This window comes from Erinaceus europaeus, chromosome 5 (genome assembly GCF_950295315.1).
Source record: "Erinaceus europaeus chromosome 5, mEriEur2.1, whole genome shotgun sequence".
NCBI lineage: Eukaryota > Metazoa > Chordata > Mammalia > Eulipotyphla > Erinaceidae > Erinaceus > Erinaceus europaeus.
This window is the reverse complement of record NC_080166.1, coordinates 9,339,755-9,365,894: the sequence shown is the minus strand read 5'-3', so window position 1 is coordinate 9,365,894 and position 26,140 is coordinate 9,339,755. Positions and strand designations below refer to the sequence as shown.

The window sequence follows — 26,140 nt, the reverse complement described above, 5'->3', positions numbered from 1 at the left end:
CCTCCAAATTCTGCTCCTTGTGAGTTCAGCCTTGATTATAAAACAGTGTTGAAATCAGATGTTGGCTTGAGTGAATGTGAATAAGAGACACTGTAAGTTGTATAGTTGTAAATTTGGATAATTCTCCTGCTTGTCCTGAGTTGAGTCTCAGGACAGAGTTTTCTGCTATTTAGTTTTTATTTATTTACTTATTTATTTTTATATTTATTTATAAAATGGAAACACTGACAAGACTATGGGATAAGAGGAGTACAATTCCCACCACCAGAGCTCTGTATCCCATTCCCTCCACTGATAACTTTCCTGTTCTTTAACCCCATTGGATTATGGACCCAGGGTCACCATGGGGTGCAGAAGAGGGAAGGTCTGGATGCTGTAATTGCTTCCCCGCTGAACGTGGGCGTTGACAGGTCGATCCATACTCCCGGCCTGTCTCTCTCTTTCCCTAGTGGGGCAGGGCTCTGAGGAAGCGGAGTTCCGGGACACATTGGTCCTGTTGTCTATCTAGGGAAGTCTGGTTTGGCATCATGGTAGCATCTGGAACTTGGTGCTGAGAAGAGAGTTAGCAGATAAAGCCATACAAATTGTTAATTAATCATGAACTTAAAGGCTGGAGTATTGCAGATAAAGATTTGGGGTCTCCATTTTGGAAATAGCTAGTAGGTTTATTTTAGGTATATTCCAATGGTCCCATTTGGACTTTATTAGTTTTTGCCTGAGCCTGACATCTGATACGCAGGTGGACCCAGGTTTGTCTGTGGTGATGATGTTATGGCTGGAAAAAGGGCTAGAAAGCTGCATCAGGGAAGAGAGTAGCTCCCAAATATGAGAAAGGTGTATAAATATTGTTGACTGTAAACCCCATCGACTTGATCTGATCTGGGGCCCATATTCAGCATAGGAGCCTATGTGACCTCTACATCCCTGTAGGTCCGAACTCGCATTTTGTGGTCATTAGTAGGAACATACTGAGTTGCACCAATTTCAGGACCATTTTCTTCAGGTAAGAGATAGAGTATGTTATCCAACCCCCCTTCAGAAGATGGAACATTCTCTACCATTGTTGATCCATATTGAGGGCAAGGTCCTATGGGGACCCCCAAAGGGGTCCATTATATTGTTCCTGATGGAGATGACCAGTGATAATGGGGAGAGGGATCTGTTTGAGACCTAGGCTCATCATGTTTGTGTGGGAATCCCAGGACTCACGGACTAGGGCCCCAGCTGATGGGGTGGCTTGATAGTGACTAAAGAGCCATCATTAAAGTATGCCACTCTCTTGTCCTTACTCAGCTTTTGCAGTCCTTACTTTGATAAGGTTAGCTTTGGGGTGAGTGAGGGAAGTATAATAGGAAGTAGGTGAGGAGGGTATCTAAGTCTAAATAGACACTATTTTATTAGGATCTTTATGGTGTCTTTTTAGGTCTTTCTACTTGCTTGTTGAATATACTGACTCACTGAAGACTACTGTGCAAAAAAAAAAAAAAAAAAAAAAGAAGAGTAGACAAGATATTCTGAAGATATATTTAGTGCCCAAAAAAAGGGGTTAGGAGTGTCAAGGGCCAGAAGTGAGAAAGCTTTTTGTTAACTAGAAAGCAATCTTGCACTTATGATATTGTAACGTGCGTGCTCAACTGGGGGCACCACCACCCGGCCCCGCACTTATGCCACTGTAAGAACACATCACGGTGTGATTTCCACTGATTGTCTTTTTTTTTTTTTTTTAAATGCAAAGTGACAAAATTTTTAAAAAAATTTCTTTATTGGGGAATTAATGTTTTACATTCAACAGTAAATACAATAGTTTGTACATGCATAACATTTCCCAGTTTTCCATATAACAATACAACCCCCACTAGGTCCTCTGTCATCCTTTTTGGACCTGTATTCTCCCCACCACCCACCCCAGAGTCTTTTACTTTGGTGCAACATGCCAATTCCAGTTCAGGTTCTACTTGTGTTTTCTCTTCTGATCTTGTTTTTCAACTTCTGCCTGAGAGTGAGATCATCCCATATTCATCCTTCTGTTTCTGACTTATTTCACTTAACATGAATTTTTCAAGGTCCATCCAAGATTAGCTGAAAACAGTGGTCACCGTTTTTAATAGCTGAGTAGTATTCTACTGTGTATATATACCACAACTTGCTCAGCCACTCATCTGTTGTTGGACACCTGGGTTGCTTCCAGGTTTTGGCTACTACAAATTGTGCTGCTAAGAACATATGTGTACACAGATCTTTTTGGATGGGTGTCTTGGGTTCCTTATGATATATCCCCAGGAGAGGAATTGCAGGGTAGGTGCATTTCTAGCCTTCTGAGAGTTCTCCAGACTGTTCTCCACAGAGGTTGGACCAATTTACATTCCCACTAGCAGTGCAGGATATTTTTTTTATTATCTTTATTTATTGGATAGAGACAGCTAGAAATTGAGAGGTGAGGGGGAGATAGGGAGAGAAAAAGAGAGCCACCTGCAGCATTGCTCCACCACTCAAAAAGTTTTCCCCTTGCAGGTGGGGGTTAGGGATTTGAACCTGGGTCCTTGCACACTGTAACATGATGCTCACCAGGTATGCCACCACCCAGCCCCTGATTGTCCTCTTTATCAGAGGGAAGATTACTTGGTCATTTTGTTAAGTTTTTTTTCTTTTTCTTACCTCCAGGGAGACAGAGGGCTAGAGAAAGAGCTGTTTCACTGCTTGTGAGGTGTCTCCTTTGCAGGTGGGGAGTCGGGGGCTCAGACCCAGATCCTTGTGTGTGTCCTTGGGCTTTGTACTCTGTGTGCTTAACCAAGTGCACCACCGCCAGGTCCCCTTCAGTTTGTATTGTCTTTGAGGTACAGAAGATTTATTGTCATTGTTTTCCTCCCCATGTGCTATAACGACTTATAACACAGTTGATTTTTCGAGTGTTTGACTATAAGTGACGCTTCACTATGAAACTCTTAAGCTCCTGAATCAGTCTCACTCTGCCCTTTACCTCGAACCTGCTTCTTTCTATTGCGGTTCACTTCAGATAGTTTCAGGTACTTTTAGTATTGGGAACTGAAGAGATGAAAAGAAAAAGTAAGTTGCCAGAACTATGAGGCTACTGCAAAATTATGTTCTCAATCCCAGAAAGCACTGTTTGAGACTTATAGTTTTTCAGTTCACATATGTATCTGTTACCCCCTGCATGAATTTGACAGCAGCTAACCTCAAGGATAAGGATTATGGGGGTGGGGGGAGAGAGAGGAGAGCTTGGTCTCTGCCCGTGTTTGTGTGTGTCCTCGAAAGCTGTGTGCTTGTGGCCTATGTAGTGGTACAGTGGATATAGCAGTGGACCCTTAAGCATGAGGTTCTGAGTTTGATGTTGGCATTGCCTGTGCTAGTAATGCCCTGCTGTCCTCTCTCTCATAAATAAAAGCTATGTGCTCTAGATTCCATGGCAGTCACCTCTGGAATTCTGCCCTCCCCCCAGCCCCCATTCTGCATTGTCTTTAGCTCCTTCTGAAGGCTCTGAATGGGAGCTGTCATGTGCTGTTCTTACCGTTTTTTGAAAGCCCCAACTTCATCATAGCCTGATTTCTTTGCTTGCTTTTTGCCACCAGGAGGATTGCTGGAATTTAGTGCCTACAGTTTCACCTTTTCTGGCAGTCACTTTTTCCTTCCTCTTTTGTTTTGTAGAGGTAAGAGGATGGCATAGAGAGGGAGAAAAGAAAAGGAGAAAGAGAGAGAGAGAGAGAGAGAGAGAGAAAGAGAGAGAGAGGAGAGACACCTCTTGTGAAGCTCCCCATCCTTCATGTGGGGGACCAGGAACTTGAACCTGGGTCCTCACATATGTAACATGTGCTCTCCTGAGTGAGCCATTGCCTGGTCCTTCATCACTGACTCTTTGAGGGAGAAACTGGACTTGGCTCCTGATTGCCTGCATCATTCTAAATAATCTTCAGCTGCCCTGGGGAGTATGCATTCTGGACCTCTTTGAGAGCCCGTGTGGGGCTTCTGTTTGCATTTAGAATTCATTTGCTCAGGACAAGACAAGACCGATGCTCCCAGAGTACAGCTCTTCAGGACTTGTTCTTTCCCCCACTCCCCAATGTTCTTATTCATTTTAGTGCCTTGTGTACTTTAAAAAAAAATAGAAAGATGAGACAGAAATAATAATGGATAAAGCAACAGTGTCTTCACCCGTGAGGTTTCATCTGTAACAGGAGAACGGTTAGGCTTCTGAAGTGTACCAGTGGTCGTAGCAGTCTAACTTAGCTGGTGTCCACACACAGCTCCCCTACCTCCTCTTAAGTGTGTCTTGCAAGTACAAGGTGCTATTGTTATGGCAGCAAATAATGTAAGCCAATACTCCTGTGTTTATAGATGGCTCTGAAAAGAAAGCAACTGGAGAGAAGAAACCAACAATTGTGGCCAGAGAACAAGTACTTAGGTCCGTTTTGCTGGAGGTCTCTTTCTTGGTGTGGGCTTAGAAAGGAGGCAGGTCTTTCCCAACAGGAAGCCAGTAGTAACCTCTGCTCTGACCAGCAGTCAGCTACTGATGTTATTTCTTAGCAAAGATGTCTGTACTTGCTTTTTCTGGGGGGGTGGTGAGGCTCATCCCTGGAACTCCATCTCTCCAGGCTGACTTTTTCAGATATAGTTGGGGGCAGGGGGAGGACATGGAGAGACCACAGCACGGAATCTTCCTTCAACACAGTGGGGGCTGAGTCAAACCTGGGCCTCACACAGGACAAAGCAGCACACTAGTCAAGTGAGTTATTTTCACTGACCCTGTGTTTGCTTTTAATTTGGAAAGACATGATTATGATAAAAATTAAGCTAAGTACTTATCTGCTTATTTCTGGCTTCATTCTGTCATCACTGGTTTTGACTGTGAGACCCAAAGCTTATAAGCATGAGTTTATTTCCAAATAGAAACTCCTTGTAGAGAATTTGAGGTTATCTTTTCACCTCCACCACAAGTCAGCTGCTAGTCTGCCTATGGTTGAGTTCCTCGTGGGTGAATATTCTCTGGGTCAGGCTATTGGGTCTCCATTTTGGAGGTAGATGAGAGCAGATGAAGTAATAGCTCGCTTCTAATATAAATATCTATGACAGTGCCTTCAGTTAATTTCCTGAGTATGAGATTGCTCAATCAAAATATAGACCATTTTTTAATCTTATTTAATCTTGTCATTGCTAAGGCTTCTCTACTGAGACAAACTTTTTTTGTCCTTCAGTTAGACAGGGAGGGAGAGATTCAGAGACAGAGAAAGCTTAGCACACCATCAAAGCTACCTCCAGTGTGGTGGGACCAGGCTCGAGCTGCAGTTGTGAAAGTGACAAGTTAGATTCACTGTCCAGCTGACATGTCTTACTCCCCACTTTCCACCCCCACCAGGTATATTGCTGGCCTTCACACCTGTGTGACTCATAGCTCCTGGTGGAAGCTTTTTTCCAGAGAGAGGCTGAGAGACAGAGAAGTTGAAATATCACAGTGCTGCTCCTCAGCTCATGAAACATCTTCCCATGCAGGTGGTCCCATGTGATGTCCAGGGGCTTGAACCAGGGTTGTCTCTCATGTTAAAGTGTGTGCTCTGCTGGGTGAACTATTTCCTGCCCCGTCCCCATTATTTTATTTTTATGAGATAGATGGAGGTAGGAGAAAGAGACCCCAAAGAACCACTTTACTGTCCATTGGCATGCCACTTGTCTCTGTCCTCAGGTGATGCCAGGAATTAATTGAACCCAGATTCTTGTGCATGGAAGGCATGTACTCTGTCCACTGACCCACCTCTCAGGTTTCCATTTAAATTAAATTAATTTTATTTATTTTTATTAGTGATTTAATAATGATTAACAAGGTTGTAGGATAAGAGGGATACAATTCCATACAGTTTCCACCACCAGAACTTTGTTTCCCATCCCCTCCAGTCAAAAGTTCCCCACTCTTTATCTCTCTGGGTGTATGAACCAAAATTCTTTATGGGGATGCAGGAGGTGGGAGGTCTGGCTTCTGTAGTTGCTTCTCCATTGGACTTGGATGTTGGCAGGTGTATCCATAACCCCCAGCCTGTTTCTATCTTTCCTTAGTGGGATAGGGCTCTGGGGAGTGGGGTTCCTGGACACATTGGTGAGGTTGTCTGCCTAGGGGAGGTCAGGATGGAATCATGGTAGCATCTGCAGCTTGGTGACTGAAAGGCCGTAAGATAGAAAGTGGGACAAATTGTTTAAAGATCAGGAACCTAAAGGTAAGAATAGAGAAGATGGAACTAAAGGTCTTCCTGTGGGAGGAAGCTAGGAAGTCTGTTTTCAACGCTGGCAGGGGATTGAACCTGGGACTTTGGAACCTCTTTGCATAACCACTGTGCTATCTCCCTTGCCCTTAAGGTTTCCATTTTCATCTTTTTTTCTTTTTTCATATAGTTATCACTAGTCATCTTCCAGAATCATTATACACTTACCACATCATGAGAGTCAAGTGCACTCAGTAGTGCGACTGCCCTCCAGGAGACCTCCTTATTATCTTAACCTTCGAACAGTCTTTACCACCTAAAATAAAATAACTGTTCATTGTACATAGTTTATATTGAGTCAATAGCGGTTTTGTGTGTGTGTTGCTGAGGATATTGTGCCTCGTGTATGTCCAAAGCACTGCTGAATTTTAGAGAGAGGGGAGAAGGTGACACAAACAAGAGAAAAAGACACCACAGCTGACTTCATGGAGCTGGGATGCTCCCAGGTGTTGCTGGGGGCTCACCACAGCATGGTGAAGTATAGACTCTACAAGGGGAACTATTTCCCGAGTTAATAGCAGGCTTTCTTTCTAGAGCCAGACCTTGTACATGCATGATTTTACTGTTCCCAGGTCAACTTTTTCATTCAGAAAACTGGATGGAGGGCAATGGGGAGTAACCATAGCATTAGAGCTCTCCCTGGTACGATGGCACGCTCATGTGGTGCCAGGGTTCAGATCTGGGCTGCACGCGTGACAGGGCATACACCCTTTGTGCTTAGCTATCTCTCTGGCCCAGATGTGATTTTTATTTTGATTTATTATTATTATTATTTTTTTACTACTAGCTTATTGAATTTTTCCTTATGCTTGGAGACTTACCTTCTTCTTGTTTTTATTTTTTATTTTATTATTTTATTTTATCATAATTGCCATCAGGGTTATCACTGGGGTTCTGTGCCTGCATGGTGGATCCAGTGCTCTGGTGGCTTTTTTCTTTTTTGGTCGGACAGAGAGAATTTGCTAGAGCAGGAAGCAAAGGCAGAGAGACACCTGTAGCACTTGCTCATGAAACTTCCCTCACTGCAGGTAGGGAGCTGAGGCTCAAACCCAGGACCTTGCACGCGGTAATGTGTGTGTCTAACCAGGTGCTCCACTGCCCAGCCCCTCTATCTTAATTTTTTTTTTCCCTCCAGTTGCTGGGGCTCGGTGCTGGCACCATGAACCCACCTCTTCTGGTAGCTTTTCTTTTCTTTTTCTTTTTATTTGATAGGACAGACGGAAGTTGAGAGGGGAGGGTGAATAGAGGGATAGGAAGATATTTGTAGACCTGCTTCATCCCTTGGGAAGCTACCTTCCCGTCAGGTGGGGAGGTGGGGGGCTCAAACTGGAATCCTTGTGTGGTTCCTTGCATGTCGCACTATGTGCGCTTAACCTGGTGCGCCACAGCCTGACCCCCTCTTAAGTTCTTTATACCCCTTTGTTAATGGGATATTCCTTTTTTAACTTCTCGTAAAAGATAAACAGACATTTAAAATGTTAAGAGTTTATTTGAGCAAAAAATTGATTTAAATTGGGCAGTGTCAAAAGCAAGTATTAGAAGTATGTCGTTACACTTAACAATGAACAAAAACTTAGTAAAAGCCCCCAAATACAGAACAGTAATGGCTATGACCATGGACTGCAAACTCAGACTGACGTAGGCTTAGAGGTCACACAGGCTCCTGTGCTAAATATGAATAGATATGAGCCCTAGGTCAGGTTGTTGGGGTTTATAGTTAATGGGGTTTATATACTTCCTTCATGTTTGGGTGTTACTCTGTCCTAATCCAGCTTTCTAGCTCTATTCTCAACTCTGATACCGTCTTCCCAGAGAATATTTTTAGTTGACCTGTGTTGTATGCTTTACATTGGGTTCTAGTTCTCCCCCGCCAAGAGAATTAGATCAGTCCTGTTAATTTCGTGGGCCCGCTTGGCCCCGCCCCTAGGAACCCCGCCAGAGTTCGAGAGTTGCAGAGGAAGAGTTGGAGAGGGTTCCTGAGTTGCAGAGTAAGAGAGAGTGCTTGCGCCGCCGCAAAGAGACAGCAGAGTTCTGTTTGGTGATTAGTTTGTCTTAGTTTATGAATCGTTGTTCCTGAATAAAGAAATACAGCTTCCCTGCCCAGCTGTTGTCTCAGCGTCTCTGTTACCCGCCGTGAAGCAAGCCCGCCCGGCTAGAGCCGCCGAATTTTAACAACAGACCTGCATGTTAGCTATCAAGCTCAAGCAAAAATTATTAATCATGGGCCCCTTTGGAAGACGCCTAAAATAGACTTCCCAACTTTTTTTTTCACTTGAAGACCCCTAATTTCATCTGCTCTATTCCTGCCTTTGGTTTTCTGTTTATTAAACAGTTTGTCCTGCTTTATATCTTACTGCCTTCTAGCCGCCAAGTTACAGATGCTACTATGATTCCATCTTGACCTCCCTGGGCAGATGACCTTACTAGTGTGTGTCAAAGTCTCGCTTCTCCAGAGCCCCACCCCACTAGAGAAAGATAGAAACAGGCTGGGGGGATGGATCCACCTGCCAGTGTCCACGTCTAGCAGAAAAGCAATAACAGAAGCCAGACCTTCCACCTTCTTCACCCCATAATGAATTTTTTAAAAATATTTATTTAATTTATTTATTCCCTTTTGTTGCCCTTGTTGTTTTATTGTTGTAGTTATTATTGTTGTCGTAGTTGTTGGATAGGACAGAGAGAAATGGAGAGAGGTGGGGAAGACAGAGAGGGGGAGAGAAAGATAGACACCTGCAGACTTGCTTCACCGCCTGTGAATCGACTCCCCTGCTAGTGGGGAGTCAGGGCTCGAACCGGGATCCTCATGCCGGTCCTTGTGCTTTGCGCCACCTGCGCTTAACCTGCTGTGCTACAGCCTGACTCCCGCAGGGAGAGATTTTTATTTAAAAAAAGACAAAAGCAAAGCTATTAAGTATTTGAATTGACAGTAGTTTAAGTAGGTACATTATTTGGGAAACCGAGATGCCGTTTGTGATTGGTGATTGTAGGTTTTGATTACTTAACCTTGAGGCCTTTCCGGCTAAGGTTCTTGTTTACAAAGGCTACTATGGTGTGAAAGTCACTTTCCTCTACTGGCCTCCCTTGAATTAATATATAACACTTCCCTTTCCAGTTACTAGACCAAGGAGTGAGTGCAAGAATAAGAATTGTGATTTGGACTCGAGTGGGAAAGCCACCCAAAATTAACTGTGTATGTGTCTGTGTCAGTAGTTCATCTCTCCGGGGAACATAAATTTCTAGAATCAGAGACTTGCGATAGTGAAAACAGGGTTACAAGGTCATTCTCATAATTGGCTCAGGAGCATGGTAAATTTTTTCAGACTTCATCTCGAAGCCACCATGACAGGAACACGTGCAGATCAAGGCTAATTATATTAGCTGGGCTAAGCGAGTGCTGGGTTAGGATTGGGAAAGGCCAGCAAAGAGCTGTGAACACCGGAAACCCACCTAGGTGGTGAATGCTCAAAATACATAAAAGAGCAGTTTGTGTTCTCCTGCAGAAAGCAACGGGAAGTAGTAAGATTTGCCAATAACAGGTTCTTGTTACATTTTCTATAAACAGTGTTGCACTAACATCTACCCCTTCTCTCCCAGTGTTGGTCTATTTCAGAAGCAAAGTGGTGCAGGCCAAGTAACTTCATAAGGAGACGTACAGGTTCACAATTAAAAAAAAAAATTCTTTTCCAGTATAAAAATCACATTACTGGGTGTCGGGCAGCGGGCTAAGCGCATGTGGCGCAAAGCTCAAGGACCCGTGTAAGGCTCCTGGTTCGAGCCCCCGACTCCCCACCTGCAGGGGAGTCACTTCACAGGCGGTGAAGCAGGTCTGCAGGTGTCTGTCTTTCTCTCCCCCTCTCTGTCTTCCCCTCCTCTCTCCATTTCTCTCTGTCCTAGCCAACAATGATGACGACAACAACAATAAAACAACAAAGGCAACAAAAGGTAATAAATAAATAAAAATCTTAAAAAATTGTTTTAAAAAAAGTTTTTAAAAATCACATTACTAAGTACCCACTATGTGCCAAGCCCCTTGGTGGGCCCAGGGGAGCAGAAACAATCTTGAAAAATTTTTTTTAATGTATTTACTTATTTATTTAATGCCTCCAGGTTTATTGCTGGGGCTCAGTGCCTGTACTGCGAATCCACTGCTCTTGGAGGCCATTTTCCCCCATTTTGTTGCCCTTTTTGTTGCCCTTTATTGTTATTGTTGCCATTGCTATTGTTGTTGTTGTTGGACGGGACAGAGAGGCGAGAGAGGATGGGAAGACGGGGAGAAAAGGATAGACACCTGCAGACCTGCTGCACTACCTGTGAAGTGACGCCCTGCCCCTGCCCCCATTAAAATACAAGGGCAACAAAAGGGAAAATAAATAAATTTTAAAGTAAATAATTAACTCAACAGTGCCAGTCTAACTTTTTTCCTCTTCTATTTATTTTTATTTTTTCTTATTTGATAGGCTAGAGAGAACTTGAGAGAAGGAGGGGTAGGGAGGGAGAAAGACACCCGCAGTACTTGCTTCACTGCTTGTGAGGGTTCTCCCCTGCAGGTGGACGATGGGGGCTTGAATCCAGGTCCTGGCACCTGGCGGTGTGTGCCTTCACTACCTGGCTTGGCCAATGAGCATTTTCTGGCAAGGCGTTAAGAATAGTTAACTTAGAGTAACTATAGGAGTTGTGTGGCAGCTGTAAAGAAAGAACACTAGGGAGAACTAGAGCATTCTGGTGTGAAACTAGAGCATTCTGGATTTTGTACTAGGATATTAAACTGATAAGAACAGATACTGCACATGATTGTAGCCAAAAGGCCGAGAAGCGATGTGTACTAGGATATTGACAGCAGATATTAAACAAAATGTCAAGAAACATTTAAGAGGTTAAAATAACAAAAACTGTGTTAAGGTGAGAATGTTCTTCAGAATTCCCTGATTGGCTTGGTCACTGAGATTAATCATCATAGGAGGCTGTGAACTGCAATGTTAAATATAGGAAGAGGACCATGTTTGGTGGTCTGGGTTAATTCCAGACATGTTGAGTCCCAAATACTCATCAGTGCTCCTGTAGTTAAGTACTGTGGACAGTTTGCTGTGAGAATCTGAAGCTTGGAGTGAAGTCTCGAGCAAGTGATTTGGGAGTTGTTATCGTAGTGATGGGCTCATTAATAGTTGTCACGGTTAAAGTTAGAAAGAAGAACTTGCTGGAGAGAGAGGAGCCTAAGAGATCTTGGGGCCAGTATTAAGTGTGGAGGAGGAGACCATGTAGCATTTGAGGTGGAAGGACTGGTTAGTGAAAGAAGAGATGGAGGTGAATCGTGGCAGAGGAGAAAAGGAGATTTGCTTTTAGAAAGCAGTAAATAGTCTTTAGTGTGGAAATGCACAAGACTGTTTTCCATGACCAAGAAACTTCTCTTCCATCCTGAAAGCACCATATTTTTTTTTTTTAATTTTATTAGTGATTTAATAATGATTAACAAGATTGTTAAGACACCCTCTTTGTCTATTCTCACTCACGTTCACCTCCGGTTATGTCCTATTCATGACCGCTCTTCCATTTCCCTTAAGTTTTATTTCATTGTATTTATGTTGTCTTTCTTGATGTTCATGATCAGTTGACCTTAAGTTGGGTAAAGATATCACGCACCCCCAAAATACAATATGGCACAAATGAGATATTTGACTCTCATGGTCTCACATGATGTGTTTTTTCCAGATGTGTGGAGCAATGTATTGCTTAATGAGAAAAGCTAAAAATATTTTTTAATGTTCCTTACAATCTGCCTTTGTTCTAAACACATTTAATTTTTTTTTTCTTCCTTTCCTCCCTTTCTTTGGGTTTTGAAGTTTCAAACACAGGGCTTGGCAAAGGAAATGGAACCATGACGTTTGGCTTTTTGTTTTGAAGTTGTTGAGTTTAGCAGACTGTGTTCATAGGGTGTGAATTGCAGGATATAGTTCTGAGGTCCTCCCTACCAGCAGACCCCACATCAGGGTTATTCTGGGAAACCTTATCCAAAGTTGACTATAAAACGCAGGGCTGAACTTTGTTAAAAGGGCTAAACAGGAAATAGTTATAAATAACTACTCAATCTTAATTCAGTCCTAGTTACTTTCTCACATTTATTTTATAATACATTTTACAAAACATTTCCCTCTAAAAAAAAATCTTTCATGGCAGAGGACCTAGTGGGGGTTGTATTGTTAGGTTGGAAACTGGGAAATGTTATGCATGTATAAACTACTGTATTTGCTGGTGACTGTAAAACATTAATCCCCCAATAAAGAAATAAAGAAAACTTTAATTCCTTAATTTCTGGGGTTATATTTTTATTTCACTTTTTTATAGAGAAGACTTTTCACTTTAATGTTCATGGAATGGTACCTCCCCCTTATTAGAGAGGAATTAGAATTTAACAATATCTGAGGTACAAAAGAAATTCTCAAGAAAAGGAATACATAAATGTTATTTATGTGTGGACGCATGTATCTTTTATATTTTGTTGACATGTGTTTATGTTATTTGAACCCTGACGGGAATTATAAGCTTTCGCCAATGTAGTTGAGTAGATGAACACTATTTATCAACTTTTTCCTCATTATGCACCTCTCTCCTTTGATAGCCTTCCGCCTCCCCCCCTTTTTTCTTTTCCACCAGGATTATAGCTGGGGCTTAGTGCTGGCACTATGAATCCTCTGTTCCTGGCAGCCATTTTTTTCCCTCTTATATATTTTTTATTAGCTAGGATAGAAAGAAACTGAGAGGGGAGGGTGAGCTAGAGAGGGAGAGAGAAAGAGAGACACCTGCAGACCAGTTTAACCTATTCATGAAGTGTTCCTGCTGTAAAGGGGAAATGGGGCCCTGAACCCTGGACCTCGAGCTGTTGATGTGCTGCGAGCCCAACTGCATGTCCCACTGGCTCCCTGAAACCTTAGTACCCTCTTTTCCCCTTAGCCGTTACCCCAGATTCTATTTCATTTCCTTGAGGGAAATATTACTGTGTTAAAAATGCAGAGTTAAAAGAGCAGAGGAGACAAAGACTTAACATCCTTGTGTGTCCTCAGGCTTTGTGTTGAACTCAGTTTGTTGCCCCCTGGACCAACCACCTTCCTACCCTTTTTATTTTTATTTTATTTATTTATTATTATTATTATTATTTTTAATCCAGAGCACTGCTTATTGCTGGCTTATGGTGCTGCAGGGGATTGAAATTGACATCATTTTTAATGGTTAATTTGTAACTGTTAAATTTAAAAACATTCTGAACTACTTCAGTTAGTATCTAGTTCAGTACCTGCCTGGGACCTTACATGCTCTTGTGCAAACTAGTGAATTCTGGGATTTTTAAGGAAGAGCTGTCTATTCATTTCTCTGGGAATTTTTGGATATTTATTTATATCTGCCTCTGGGTTGTAAGACCCAGAGGAAGGTCTTATTCAGTATGTGTTAGTAGTCACTGCCTAGCATGGTATCTGCCTTGCTGGCTCTCAAGAAAATTTTGTTATCTCATGAATAAATGAATAAATGGATGAATGAATGAATGAATGAATGAAAGAATGAATGACCAGGGTAAAGTGTATCAGTCAAATCTGAGAACATAAAGATTGAGGGCAGAAAAAAAAAACAGCAAAAAACGTGTATTTGTGAACTTGCAGATTAATGACCAACAAGGAGCCAATCCCAGACTAGAGACATGATCTGAACCCAGAGTAAAGGGAAGTAGAAGGGTTTGGGGAGTGTGTCTGGTGAGAACCGTTTGAGCAGAAGGGTTATGTGAAGGTGATTTCCTTACTGTGAAAGCAATGAGTGAAGATCCCTGTAGATCTTGTATACGCGTTAAATTAGAATGAGTGTAAAATATGGAGGCTTGGCTCAGAGAACGGTGCCGCAAGGAATCTCTAAACTTTCTAGGACACACCGAATGTTTCTGGGATGTTGTTAACATTTAAAGAATTGGGACTCAGATTCTATCAATTATGCTTCCCCGAGAGTGGACATAAAAAGTGAAAAATTGACAGTGTTGATGCCATGTTTAACCTATTTTAAATATCATGTGTTGGATACAACCATATCAGAAGGGCCCTCACTTAGCAGTAATGGGAGGGCTTTAGAAACACAGTCAAGGATTTTCAGAACTTGCTTGAGGCTGCAACATAGCCAGTTAGCCAGAGTACAGGCACCAAAACTCCTCTTATCACTAGGCTTCCGCTCTTGCTCTTTGGTTTATACCTCACTGTCTCTTTGAAAAAATGTTTATGCCTTGAGAATTTGTGTATTTGAGCTGTCTCCTTGCCCCCACCCCCCACCCGCCATTTAGCTCTATTTGTGCTCAGTTCAAAAAAGGCCAGAGGAATGTGACTTATTTCTTTGGCCATATTTTCTTCCAGTGACTTTTGCTAATTTCCCCTAAATTTTAGCACCTGCTATTTATGCATCCAAAACTTCCTATTCCTTTTGAATATCATAAATTATGTGTAAAGATTTAGTTAAGATCTATTCTGAGGGAGTTGGGGCAGTAGTGCAGTGGGTTAAGCACAGGTGGTGGCCATAAGGAGCCCTGTTCGAGCTCCTGGCTCCCCCCCCCCCCCCCCCACTGGCAGGGGAGTCGCTTCGCAGGTGGTGAAGCAGGTCTGCAGATGTCTATCTTTCTCCCATCCAAGTATTAACCAGACCCGAACCTGCTTAGCTTCTGAGATCAGACAAGATCGGGCGTGTTCAGGCTGGTATGGCCGTAGACAGATGTCTATCTTTCTATCCCTCTCTGTCTTCCCCTCCTCTCTCCATTTCTCTCTGTCCTACCCAACAACGAAAACATCAGTAACAACAATAATAACTACAACAATAAAACAACAAGGGCAACAAAAGGGAATAAATAAATAAATCTGTTCTGAAGGTCGTGTTTGCTAGAAAGTTAGCAGGGAGTAGGAAGACTGAAGTTATTAGAAGCAACACCAAATGTGACTCATACCTTTGCACACAAGGTGAGTCTAGTCCAATAAAAGTTTTATTTGGGACCATTCTTAGAGAGCAGTTTTAAAATTAGTTTTATAAATAGAGTACACTGAGAATTGATACTGAGATTAATGATGGCTTTATTAGTACTATAATTTATAGTAACACCATTCCCACCACCAAAGGTCTGTGTGTCCTTTCCCACGCACGCACACACACACACACACACAGTGAAGGCCCTCGTGCTATACTTTTTAATCACTGTTTATAGTTAAACCTTCTGACGATATTTCCACGACACCCTTTTTTTTTTTTTTTAAATTTCTACAATACCCTTTTCTGTTGTGAGTAATATGTGGAATTAGGAAAATCACTGATGGGGTGGGGTGGGGCGGATAGTGCTGGACCAAGATAGATAACATTCAGTTTCCATGGCCTGGTAGAAGGGTTTTTCAATCAAATTGTATCTGTAATTGAAAAACCCATTATTCTATATTTGTGACAGGAAGCAATGTTGGTATTACTGACAAACTAGGTTATTCTGCTTAACCTTTATTGTATTTCATCTCATGATCCCAGCTTTTCAACTTTTGGGTGTAGATGGGAGAGAATTCCTTCCCACGTTTTAGGGAGTGCTATTAAAACACATTTATTTTGTTTAATTGCTTTTGTTTCACACTTCTATACAGACAGATCCACCCCCCCCCCCCATCTGTATGGTTGTGACACTGGATGTGTTTGGGTGTGCCTTACTCTAACGATATTTGACATGAAAAAAGGTGATGAAATGTTTGGAAAGTACTCAGGACAGGATGCCTTAGTTTAGTAGTCACTTTTATGCAAATTTGTCTTGCTTCTCAGTATGTGCAGCACAGATAGGTGGTTATGAGCTTCATATCTGGAAGACTTTTTTGCTTAGAAGAGAGAGAGGACAAGCAGAACACCATTTGGTTTGGGCTTATGGTGGTGCTGGGGATGGAACTTAGGACTCTGGTGGCTTTAGACATTCCAGTTGAGGCCCTACCAGGTTGAGTTATTTCTCTGGCCCTGGTTATATATTCATTTCTTTAGTAAATGACTAGATTTGGTTGAAATTTAGAACTTCTCTTACAACTTCTCTGATAACGTTTTAGGTTGTTTTTAGAAGGATAGATTTATAGTGCCGAAGGGAACCTCCAGGTCTTTTCATTTCTGTTCACAGTTTGTGGACACTTTGCCTTGAAGAGGAAAGGTGACTTGTCTGAGAACCAAGAATGAAGCTTAACTTCTGAGATACTGCTTCATGTTGCTTAAATTCTACTCTGCTCTTTAGTGGGCGGACTTTAAGATGAAAACACGCGGCCCCTGGTCTTAAGAGTATTTTGCTTGTCCTGTGTACTATTTGTCGTCTCTTCAAATCGGTTGTCAGTACTGAAAAGGCTTTTAGAAAATTTCAGCTTTCTGTCTTTCCCTCTCTGTCTCCCCCTCCCCTCTCAATTTCTCTCTGTCCTATCAAATACAATAAAAACAGACCAATAAACAACAACAGAAACACTAGGTGTTGGTGTACCTGGTTAAGTGAATGTGTTATCATGCCAAAGATGAAGGTTCAAGCCCCTGGTCCCACCTGCAGAGAGGAAGCTTCATGAATGGTGAAGTTGTGATGCAGGCATCTCTGTCTTTCTCCTTTTCCCTCCCTCCCTTTCCCTCTCCCTCCCCTCCCCTTCCCCTCCCCCTTTCTCCCCTCCCCCTCCCCTCTCCTCCTCTCCCTCACCTTATTTACCCTCATTTTCTATCCTGCCAAATAAAATAAATACAAATTAAAAAATTCAGCTTTGGGGGTCTAGCAATAGTGCAGAGGTCAAGTGCAAGTGGCAGGAAGCACAAGGACCTGTGTAAGGATCCTGGTTCAAGCCCCCAGCTCCTCACCTGCAGGGGAGTCGCTTCACAGGCGGTGAAGCAGGTCTGCAGGTGTCTGTCTTTCTCTCCCCCCCCCTCTCTTCCCTTCCTCTCTCCATTTCTCTCTGTCCTATCCAACAACAATGACATCAACAACAACAGTAACTACTACAACAACAAAACAAGGGCAACAAAAGGGAAAATAATAATTTAAAAAAATAATTCAGCTTTATGGCTTCTTTTAAATTGGAAATGAAAGGATTTGAATGGATCTCTTTTCATGAGAGGATGCTGCCCCTTTGGATGGGATTTATACTTTCAGGATCACCAGCTGAGTTTTTACCAGTTACCATATATATATATAATTTTATTTTTGCCAGTTACCATTTCTTTGTGCCCTATCCTGTGTCTCTGTAAGCATTGGAGGTTGGATTCCTCTTTTAGTCCTGACAAAGTCAACTGCCTGATTATATTGTACATCCCATGGGAACTACTATATGTTTGTTATATTTTCTTTCAGTCCTGTTCCTGCTTCTCTTAACTTTTTTCGTCAATTTTTAAAAAAAAATACTATTAATTTAGTATTAATTTGCAAAAATATAAGATAACAGGAGTCTGATTCCACACTGTTCCCACCACTAGAGTTCAGTGTCCCCATTGCCTCCATTCTTAGCAACATCGCCCCGTCAGATATTCGTCGGGAGGCGGCATCATCTAAGTTCATTTCCCACTTCTACGCTCGACCGGACCTGCCAATATACGCGGATATCTTCGCCCACCCTGTCCAACGCTTGACGTCTCGTCACCCAATCTGGTCCCCTACGCCTACACTGAACTTCTCTGTTCCAGACTCTTGGAAACAGAGTTGGCAGTCAGCTGAGGTCAAGAACAAACCCCTCATCACAGACCCCTGCAAGCGTCAACCCGGCTTTGACCTAGCACGTTATGATTGGGCCCTCCTCAATCGCTATTGAACAGGCCATGGCCGGTGCGCCGCTATGTTCCATCGCTGGGGAGCCAGAGACGACCCGAACTGCCCCTGCAGCTACAGACAGACTATGACCCACATAGTCAACGACTGCCACCTCTCCAGATTCAAAGGAGGTCTCGAAACTTGACATCAGGCTCAACCTGACGCTGTTGACTGGCTACGGAAGAAGGGCAAACACTAGAAGAAGAAGAATTGCCTCCATTGGAAACTGTTTTAGTTCTCCCAAGATCACAGATATGGGTTGACTATTATTTCTATAGCTATATATATATTCCCCCCCCCCCCGCCCTTTCTTCTAAGGTCCTGCCTTCTCTTCCTTTCTAAGCCACACCTACTATTTCTGAGTGCCCTTCCTTTTTTGTTTGTTTTGTTTTTTTCCTCCCTTCTCTTCTCTTTTCTGATCCTAATGGAATTGGAGGTCAGAGCCCTTTGGTCATCTTTCCCTAACATTTACCCTTCCAGGAGTATGGACCAACATTTTTTTATGGGATGCAGAAGGTGGGAGTTCTGGCTTCTGTCATTGCTTCTCCACTAGTTATGGGCATTGGCAGGTGGATCCAAACCCCCAGCCTGTTTCTGTCTTTCCCTAGTGAGGTGGGGCTCTAGAGAGGTAAGGTTCTGGGACACATTGGTCATCTGCTTAGGGAGTTCAGGATGGAATTGTAGTAGCATCTGCAGCTTGATGGCTGAAATACTGTAAGATTTTAAAGCAGGACAAAATATTTAATGAACAGGAACCATAAAGTTAGAGTAGATGGGCATAGGGATTTTAGGGTTGATAGAAGCTAGGAAGTCTATTTTAGCAAGTAAATTTATTATTATTATTTAGCAAAGACATTTAATTTTTTTGCAAATAAAGCAACTATGAAGCAACAGGCCCTCCTCTACTAAGGACAAGTCTAAGTCAGCAGAGGAAAACAGAACTGGCCTTCGCAGCTCCATTTCCATCAAGACTGAAGAGGAGGGAGCAGGTGGTGGCACAAGCACTTGAGTGCATATGTTACCATGCACAAGGACCCAGGTTCAAGTCCCCCTCCCCCTGTCTTCACCTGTAAGGGGGAAGTTACATTCTTCCTTTCTTTCTCCTTCTTCTCCTTCTCCTTCTCCTTCTCCTTCTCCTTCTTCTTCTTCTTCTTCTTCTTTTTTAAAAAAAACCTTTTTATTATCTTTATTTATGTATTGGATAGAGACAAAGAAATTGAGAGGAAAGGGGGTGATTGAGAGGGAGAGAGACAGAGAGACTCCTGCAGCCCTGCTTCACCACTCACAGAGCTTTCCCCCTGCAAATGGGGACCAGGGGCTCAAACCTGGGTCCTTGTGCATTGTAACAGGTGCACTCAACCAGGTGCGCCACCACCCCACCCCAAGGGGGAAGTTTCATGATTGGTGAAGCAGGGTATGTTCCTAGAGGCCTGCGACTGTGATAATTTTTGCTGGAGTTTGATAGCAAACCTTCAGGTGGACGAAGGATATTGTCTGGGAATATAGTGTCAGACTGGAAAGGGGGATCAGGGCAGACAGACACTAGCTCCCAAACTGGAAGAATATGTAAATACAATTAGCTATTTACAACATCAGTCAGACCAGGGCCTATATCTCTTCATATTTCGCACAGGAACCTATATAACCGCTGAGTCCCTGTCAGTCTGAGCTCACAGTGCATGGTCACGGCTGGGAACATTCTAGGCTGCACTCATTTCAGGACCAGTTTTCCTCAAGTAGCAGAGTAGGCTGACCCACAGCTACCTTTTGGGGTAGTCCTTATCATTGCTAGTTCATAGTGAAGGTCAGGTCCTGAAGAAGCCCACAAGAGGGCTCATTGTGATATTCCCGATGGAAGTGGCCACTGATGGTGGACACAGGGAGCTGTTAGAGGTCTAGGCCTGTTGAATCTGTGGGGGAATCCAGGGACTCCCAGACTAGAGCCACAGGCGTTGGGGTGGCTTGGCAGTGACCAAGAAGGCCATCCATCAGTCAGTGAGTCCGTCTCTTGCCTTTTTTTCCAGCTTTTGTAGTCCTTTTAAGTGCCTGACAAACTTTGTCTTCTCCCAGTTGTTAGAGTTTTGTTGTACCCAAACTGTGTTAGGGTTATGGGGTCTGGCCTCAGGTTAGGGAGGAGATACACTTAGGATTTCAGTGGGGTCTAAGTTATCCTTGAGTTTTACTGCATTTACTTGTTTGGTGGTTATAGTAAAGGTTATCATAGAGACAATAATTGTCTTTTAGTTGATAAATATTTTTTGACAGTTATCTCCTGGCCAACTGATAATCTAAAAATTATCAGGGGGTGATAATGTTGACACTGTCAAAAGAGATCAAGAAATGCATCTTACTTACCTTTTTGTAATTAGTTGAGTAGATAAAGTGATAGAAGGACATGGAGTAGGGGGTAAGAGGGGTGAGTATCTAAACTTTTAAGTAATAAATATTTGATTAGAAAATTCATGGTGGCTTCTTTACGCCTCTCTACTAGAGTGCTGAGCGAAATAGCTCTAAATCTAATCACAGAGGACTAGCACACACTTTCGTTTTGAGGTATATAGTTAGTTGCCCCCTTGCCTCTTTTGTCTTTTGTTTTTGAATTGCTTTCTGTTGCTACACTGGCTCCCCATGCTACTCTCAGAGAATAAAGCATCTACCAAAAACACAATAAACAGTTAGTACCATAGTACCATAGAACAGAAGACCTTAATTTCTTTTTTTTTTTTTTTCTGTAACTGGCCAGATAGTAAATATTTTAGATTTCTCTGGCTACTTCTTTGTTGTAATCATTTGGCCCCACCATTCAAGTGTGAAAACAGCCAGAGGCAAAACCAAATGGCACAACTGTGTTCCATTAAGGCTTTTTTTTTTTTTACAAAGGCAGAGGGTAGACCAAGTGCTACCAGTAGGTAGAGCTTATAATATATGTATGTATGTATGTATGTATGTGTATATATATATACACACATTCAAGCCTTTTCAATATTCTTCATTTTGGTTCTTAGAATATCAAGAACTAATTTACAATATAGTCTCTGTTTATGGAGAGAACATAAAAGGGTAGATCATTTCAGCTTGTCAGCTTGAATGTTATGTTTGTATTCTGACAAATAACAGGCTTTTGAGACTGTAGAGTACATGTATTCACAGTTGTCTAAATCGAGGCTTACTAGAATTCCTGTTTTCAGGAATTCTGCAATGCATGTCTTCTCAAAAGACGCTACCACAACAATTTAATGATGCCAATGGCAGGTTTACAGGCATGGGTTGTCATATCAACTCTAATGGCTTGCCTTCTGGTTTTTAGAATTTTTTTAAACCTAGGTCTGAGAATGTAGTAATATTCTACTGTAGTTAGTACTGCAGACTTTTTTTTTAAGTCGGGTGGGTGTCTCTATTATTATCTATTTATTTTTACATTACAAATTTACATGTCAGCAGGGGTTTGAATCCACACCATTCCCACCACCAGAGTTCTCAGTCTTCTCTCTCCCCACTGCAATCCACCACAGTTCCCCTAATGTTGTGGACATGGGCCAACCATCTTCTCTGTCCACATTTATACAAAATCGCCCCCTTTTTTTCTGATTTAATCCTCTCTTCCCCTCCAAACCAGTCATGACATTATAACTACCTCCATATGTCCCTCTTCTTCTCTGTCTCTGGGTGCTGATGGAGCTGGAGTTCAGAGCTCTCTCTCTCTCTCTCTTTTTTGCCTCCAGGGTTATTGCTGGGGCTGGGTGCCTGCACCATGAATCCACTGCTCCTGGGGGCCTTTTTTTTTTTTTTTTTCTCCTTTTATGCTCTTGTTGTTGTAGCCTTGTTGTGGTTGTTATCACTGTTGTTGATGTCGTTCATTGTTGGATAGGACAGAGAGAAATGGAGAGAGGAGGGGAAGACAGAGAGGGGGAGAGAAAGACAGACACCTGCAGACCTGCTTCACCGCCTGTGAAGCGACTCCCCTGCATGTGGGGAGCCGGGGCCTCAAACTGGGATCCTTAGGCCTGTCCTTGCGCTTTGCACCACGTGCGCTTAACTCACTGCACTGCCACTCGGTCCCCCCCCCATTTTTTAAGACTTTATTTATTTATTCATGAGAAATGATATAAGGAGAGAAAGCACCAGACATCACTCTGGTACATGTGCTGATGGGGATCCAACTCAGGACCTCATGGTTGAGAATCTAATGCTTTATTCACTGCGCCACCTCCTGGACCACTAGAGAGAGCCCTCTTATCTTCATCCTATCACTTCTTCCCCTGCTAGGACTATGGATCAAAGTTGTTTTTGGGGTGTGGAAGGTAGGAGTTCTGATTTCTGTAGCTGCTTCTCCGCTGAGCATGGGCCTTGACTGGTCGATCCATACCCCCAGCCTGTTTCTATCTCTCCTAACTTTATTAGCCTGTTTCTATCTCTCTAACTTTGTTAGCAGGCCCCTGGGAATATGTTAGTTAGAATTCTGGGTGAGACCCTAAGCTGCAAACTGACCAAGGGGTTAACTAGCTTGATTCAGAGGCACAGTCATTAGAGATGTCATACTATCTTCCTTTTCCACTCATGCTCTGCTCTGTGTTTGCACCAGTTAGGCAGGAACTTCCTCCTGGTGGGAAGATAACTGACACAGCTTTACGTTTATATTCTGAACTCTCAGCCGTGCCTTCCAAGAAAGGTCTTGTTCCTGGTAGTTCGTGTTCCAGAGTCTCTCTCTCTCTTTTTTTTTTTTTTTTTTTCTGACTGTCCTGGCTTGCACTGTGTGTATTCATTCAGGAATCAGACTTGAGGCCAAGAGGTTATGAGGGCACGATTGATTAGGCTTCATCTGTCTCCATCTCTGGAGCTGAAATTGGACTCATTCCCATCATCCAAATTATATATGGAGTAGGTGGGGGGGGCAGTGATTCTCCATGAGAAATCAAAGTACTATTCACAGAAGATGATGAGTCTTCTCCAATGTAAGGTTATAAAAATATTTCCCTATGTATTTCTTAAATACTTTACCTACTCTTGTTATTTATTCTTGTTATTTTTCCATTTAACCCTTTACTCTATCTGGATTTAACAGGAAATTGTAAGTCAGTTATGCTTCTCAGACTCTGGGGAACATCTGTGGAGATGAGGGTGACATGGAGAGGATAATATGTTATATGTTTTTGTTTGTTTTAAGATAGAGACAGACAAGAGAAAGGAAGGAAGGAAGGGAGGAAGGAAGGAAAGAACACAGCACTGAAACATCTTTGAATTTGGTGGAGGCCAGGCTTGAACCTGGGCATCTTATATGACAAAGCAGTGTGCTGTCTGAGTAAGCTCTTTCACCAGTTCTACATGGTCATTTTCCCAGTTACAGTGAATATTTCTTAAACTTCAGCTTATTTGTGGTCTGGGCAGTGATGCAGTGGATAAAGCACTGGATTCTCAAGCATGAGGTCCCAAGTTCAAGCCCTGGTAGCACATGTCCCAGAGTGATGTCTGGTTCTTTCTCTCTCTGCCTATCTTTCTCATGAATAAATAAATAAATTCTTTTTTTTAATTTATTTTTTATTTAAGAAAGGATAAATTAACAAATCCATAGGGTAGGAGGGGTACAACTCCACACAATTCCCACCACCCAATCTCCATATCCCACCCCCTCCCCTGATAGCCTTCCCATTCTCTATCCCTCTGGGAGCAGGGACCCAGGGTCATTGTGGGTTGCAGAAGGTGGAAGGTCTGGCTTCTGTAATTGCTTCCCCGCTAAACTGGTCGGTCCATACTCCCAGTCTGCCTCTCTCTTTCCCTAGTAGGGTGGGTCTCTGGGGAAGCAGAGCTCCAGGGCACATTGGTGGGGTCTTAAGTCCAGGGAAGCCTGGCCGGCATCCTGATGACATCTGGAACCTGGTGACTGAAAAGAGAGCTAATATACGAAGCCAAACAAATTGTTGAGCAATCATGGACCCAAAGGTTGGAATAGTGGAGAGGAAGTGTTAGGGAGGTACTCGCTGCAAACTCTAGTGTACTTCTGCTTTCAGGTATATATTTTGCAGTAGTTTATGGATATATGTGAACATAAGCTCTCTCTCACAGAAACTGGTGTACATCTAGGTCTTGGGTCTCTGCTAGAAAGTGAACCACCTGAGATGGAATTAGAGTATACTATGAAAGGAAAGGTCTCACCCGAGTAATGAAGCTGAAGGGTTGTCATTCCATACGTGAAGTCTCTGGACACAGTCCGAGCTGAAGCATGTTGAGGTGGCAATCATTGTGTTGATTAGGTTGCGATCGGCAGATGCAATATCATTTGATATGGATTGGGAGAGGCATACGGGAAAGTGGGCCCCATCCAAAGGTTCAAGGACTGGGGGAAGTAGAGGCTCCACAGTGGAGATGTGAGATTCCGTTTCCAGTCCGATGTGTAAATGTAAATTCTTTATGAAAAGATTCAGCTTATTTGTAAACTCCATTAAATCTTCCTAGCACATAAAGGTTAAATAATTTTATTTAATTATTAAATACTTTGGCTCACAAAGTCTAGGGAGTGGAAGGAATCTCAGTTATTTCCATGGAAAATATCATATTTTAAAAAAATGTTTTATGTATTTATTAATGAGAAAGATAGGAGGAGAGAGAGAAAGAACCAGACATCACTCTGGTACATGTGCTGCCGGGGATTGAACTCAGGACCTCATGCTTGAGAGTCCGATGCTTTATCCACTGTGCCACCTCCCGGACCACACATCATTTATTTCTAATAGCTTCATTTTACAGATGACAATGCCACATCTTTAAAAGGGCATGTAACTTGTGCAAGGGACAGGACTCAATTGTCCTAGTTGTTGTGACAGTGGGACTAAAGTCTGGACCATAGATTAATTGACTACAGGAATGGAACAGTGCATTCTTTTCTTTCTTTCTTTTCTCTTTTTTTTGGGGGCCTCCAGGGTTATCGCTGGGGCTCAGTGCTTGCACTATGAATCCACAGCTCCTGGAAGCCATTTTTTCATTTTGTTGCCTTTGTTATTGTTATTGTTGTTATGGTTATTGTTGATATTGCTGTTGTTGTTGTTTGATAGGACAGAGAGAAATGGAGAGAGGAGGGCAAGACAAAGAGGGGGAAATAAAGATAGACACCTGCAGACCTGCCTTACTGCTTGTGAAGCGACTGCCCTGAAGGTGGGGAGCTGGGGGCTTGGCATCCTTATGCTGTTCTGTGTGCTTTACACCATGTGCGCTTAACCCGCTGCGCTACCACCCAATCCCCTAATGCATTCTTTTCTAAAGTCAGTAAAGCCTTTTGTAGAGAATATCCCTAGAAATTTTTCTAATGGTTTTCTTTTCTTTCTTTTTATTTTATTTATTCCCCTTTGTTGCCCTTGTTTTATTGTTGTAGTTATTATTGTTGATGTTGTTCGTTGTTGGATAGGACAGAGAGAAATGGAGAGAGGAGGGGAAGACAGAGAGAGGGAGAGAAAGACAGACACCTGCAGACCTGCTTCACCGCTTGTGAAGCGACGTCCCTGGTGGTGGGGAGCCGTGGGCTCGAACCGCTATCCTTGCGCTTTGCGCCACCTGCGCTTAACCCACAGAGCTACCGCCGACTCCCTCTAATTGTTTTCTAAGTTTGAATTTCTTGAAATATTTTACTATGGGATAAAACTGGGGTCGTCAGTTCCTGAAAAAGATGAGCAGAAAGGAAGAGACTCACGCAACAGAGATGAACTTAGTCCCTTTGTCTGAGTTTGGTCTGAGAAAGGGCTAAGTGGGTGGGGAAGTGAGGGAGACCAGACAGGTGCTCCGGGGGAGATGGGGACAGGGCTTGGCTGAGGCATTCAGCCCATGTTCTCTCATCTATATACAGCTGGAACTGGAACTAGTCCTGCCAGAACTTTTATGACATATATATTAAGATGAATCATAAAAAGATATAGACCCCAAGTTACTGCTCTATCCTAGTGGATGGTTCTTATACTTTTATTGATGACAGAGCCTCAATACGTCATGATTTATTATTTTTTTTCTGGCATACCTTAAAATCTTGAAAAAAGAGAACTTTTAATAAATACTTTGCCAATTCAGTATATGCTCACAGCTGATGTTTGCAATATAGTTT

The 26,140-nt window shown here is 42.7% G+C and overlaps 1 protein-coding gene and 1 pseudogene across 6 annotated transcripts in view; one reads left to right on the top strand and one right to left on the bottom strand.

Moving 5' to 3' along the window:
* ARL15 (ADP ribosylation factor like GTPase 15) overlaps window positions 1–26,140 on the top strand; it is a 486,820-nt gene that overhangs the window by 51,726 nt on the left and 408,954 nt on the right. The window lies entirely within an intron of this gene.
* On the bottom strand, window positions 10,975–11,080 carry LOC132538773 (U2 spliceosomal RNA; annotated as a pseudogene).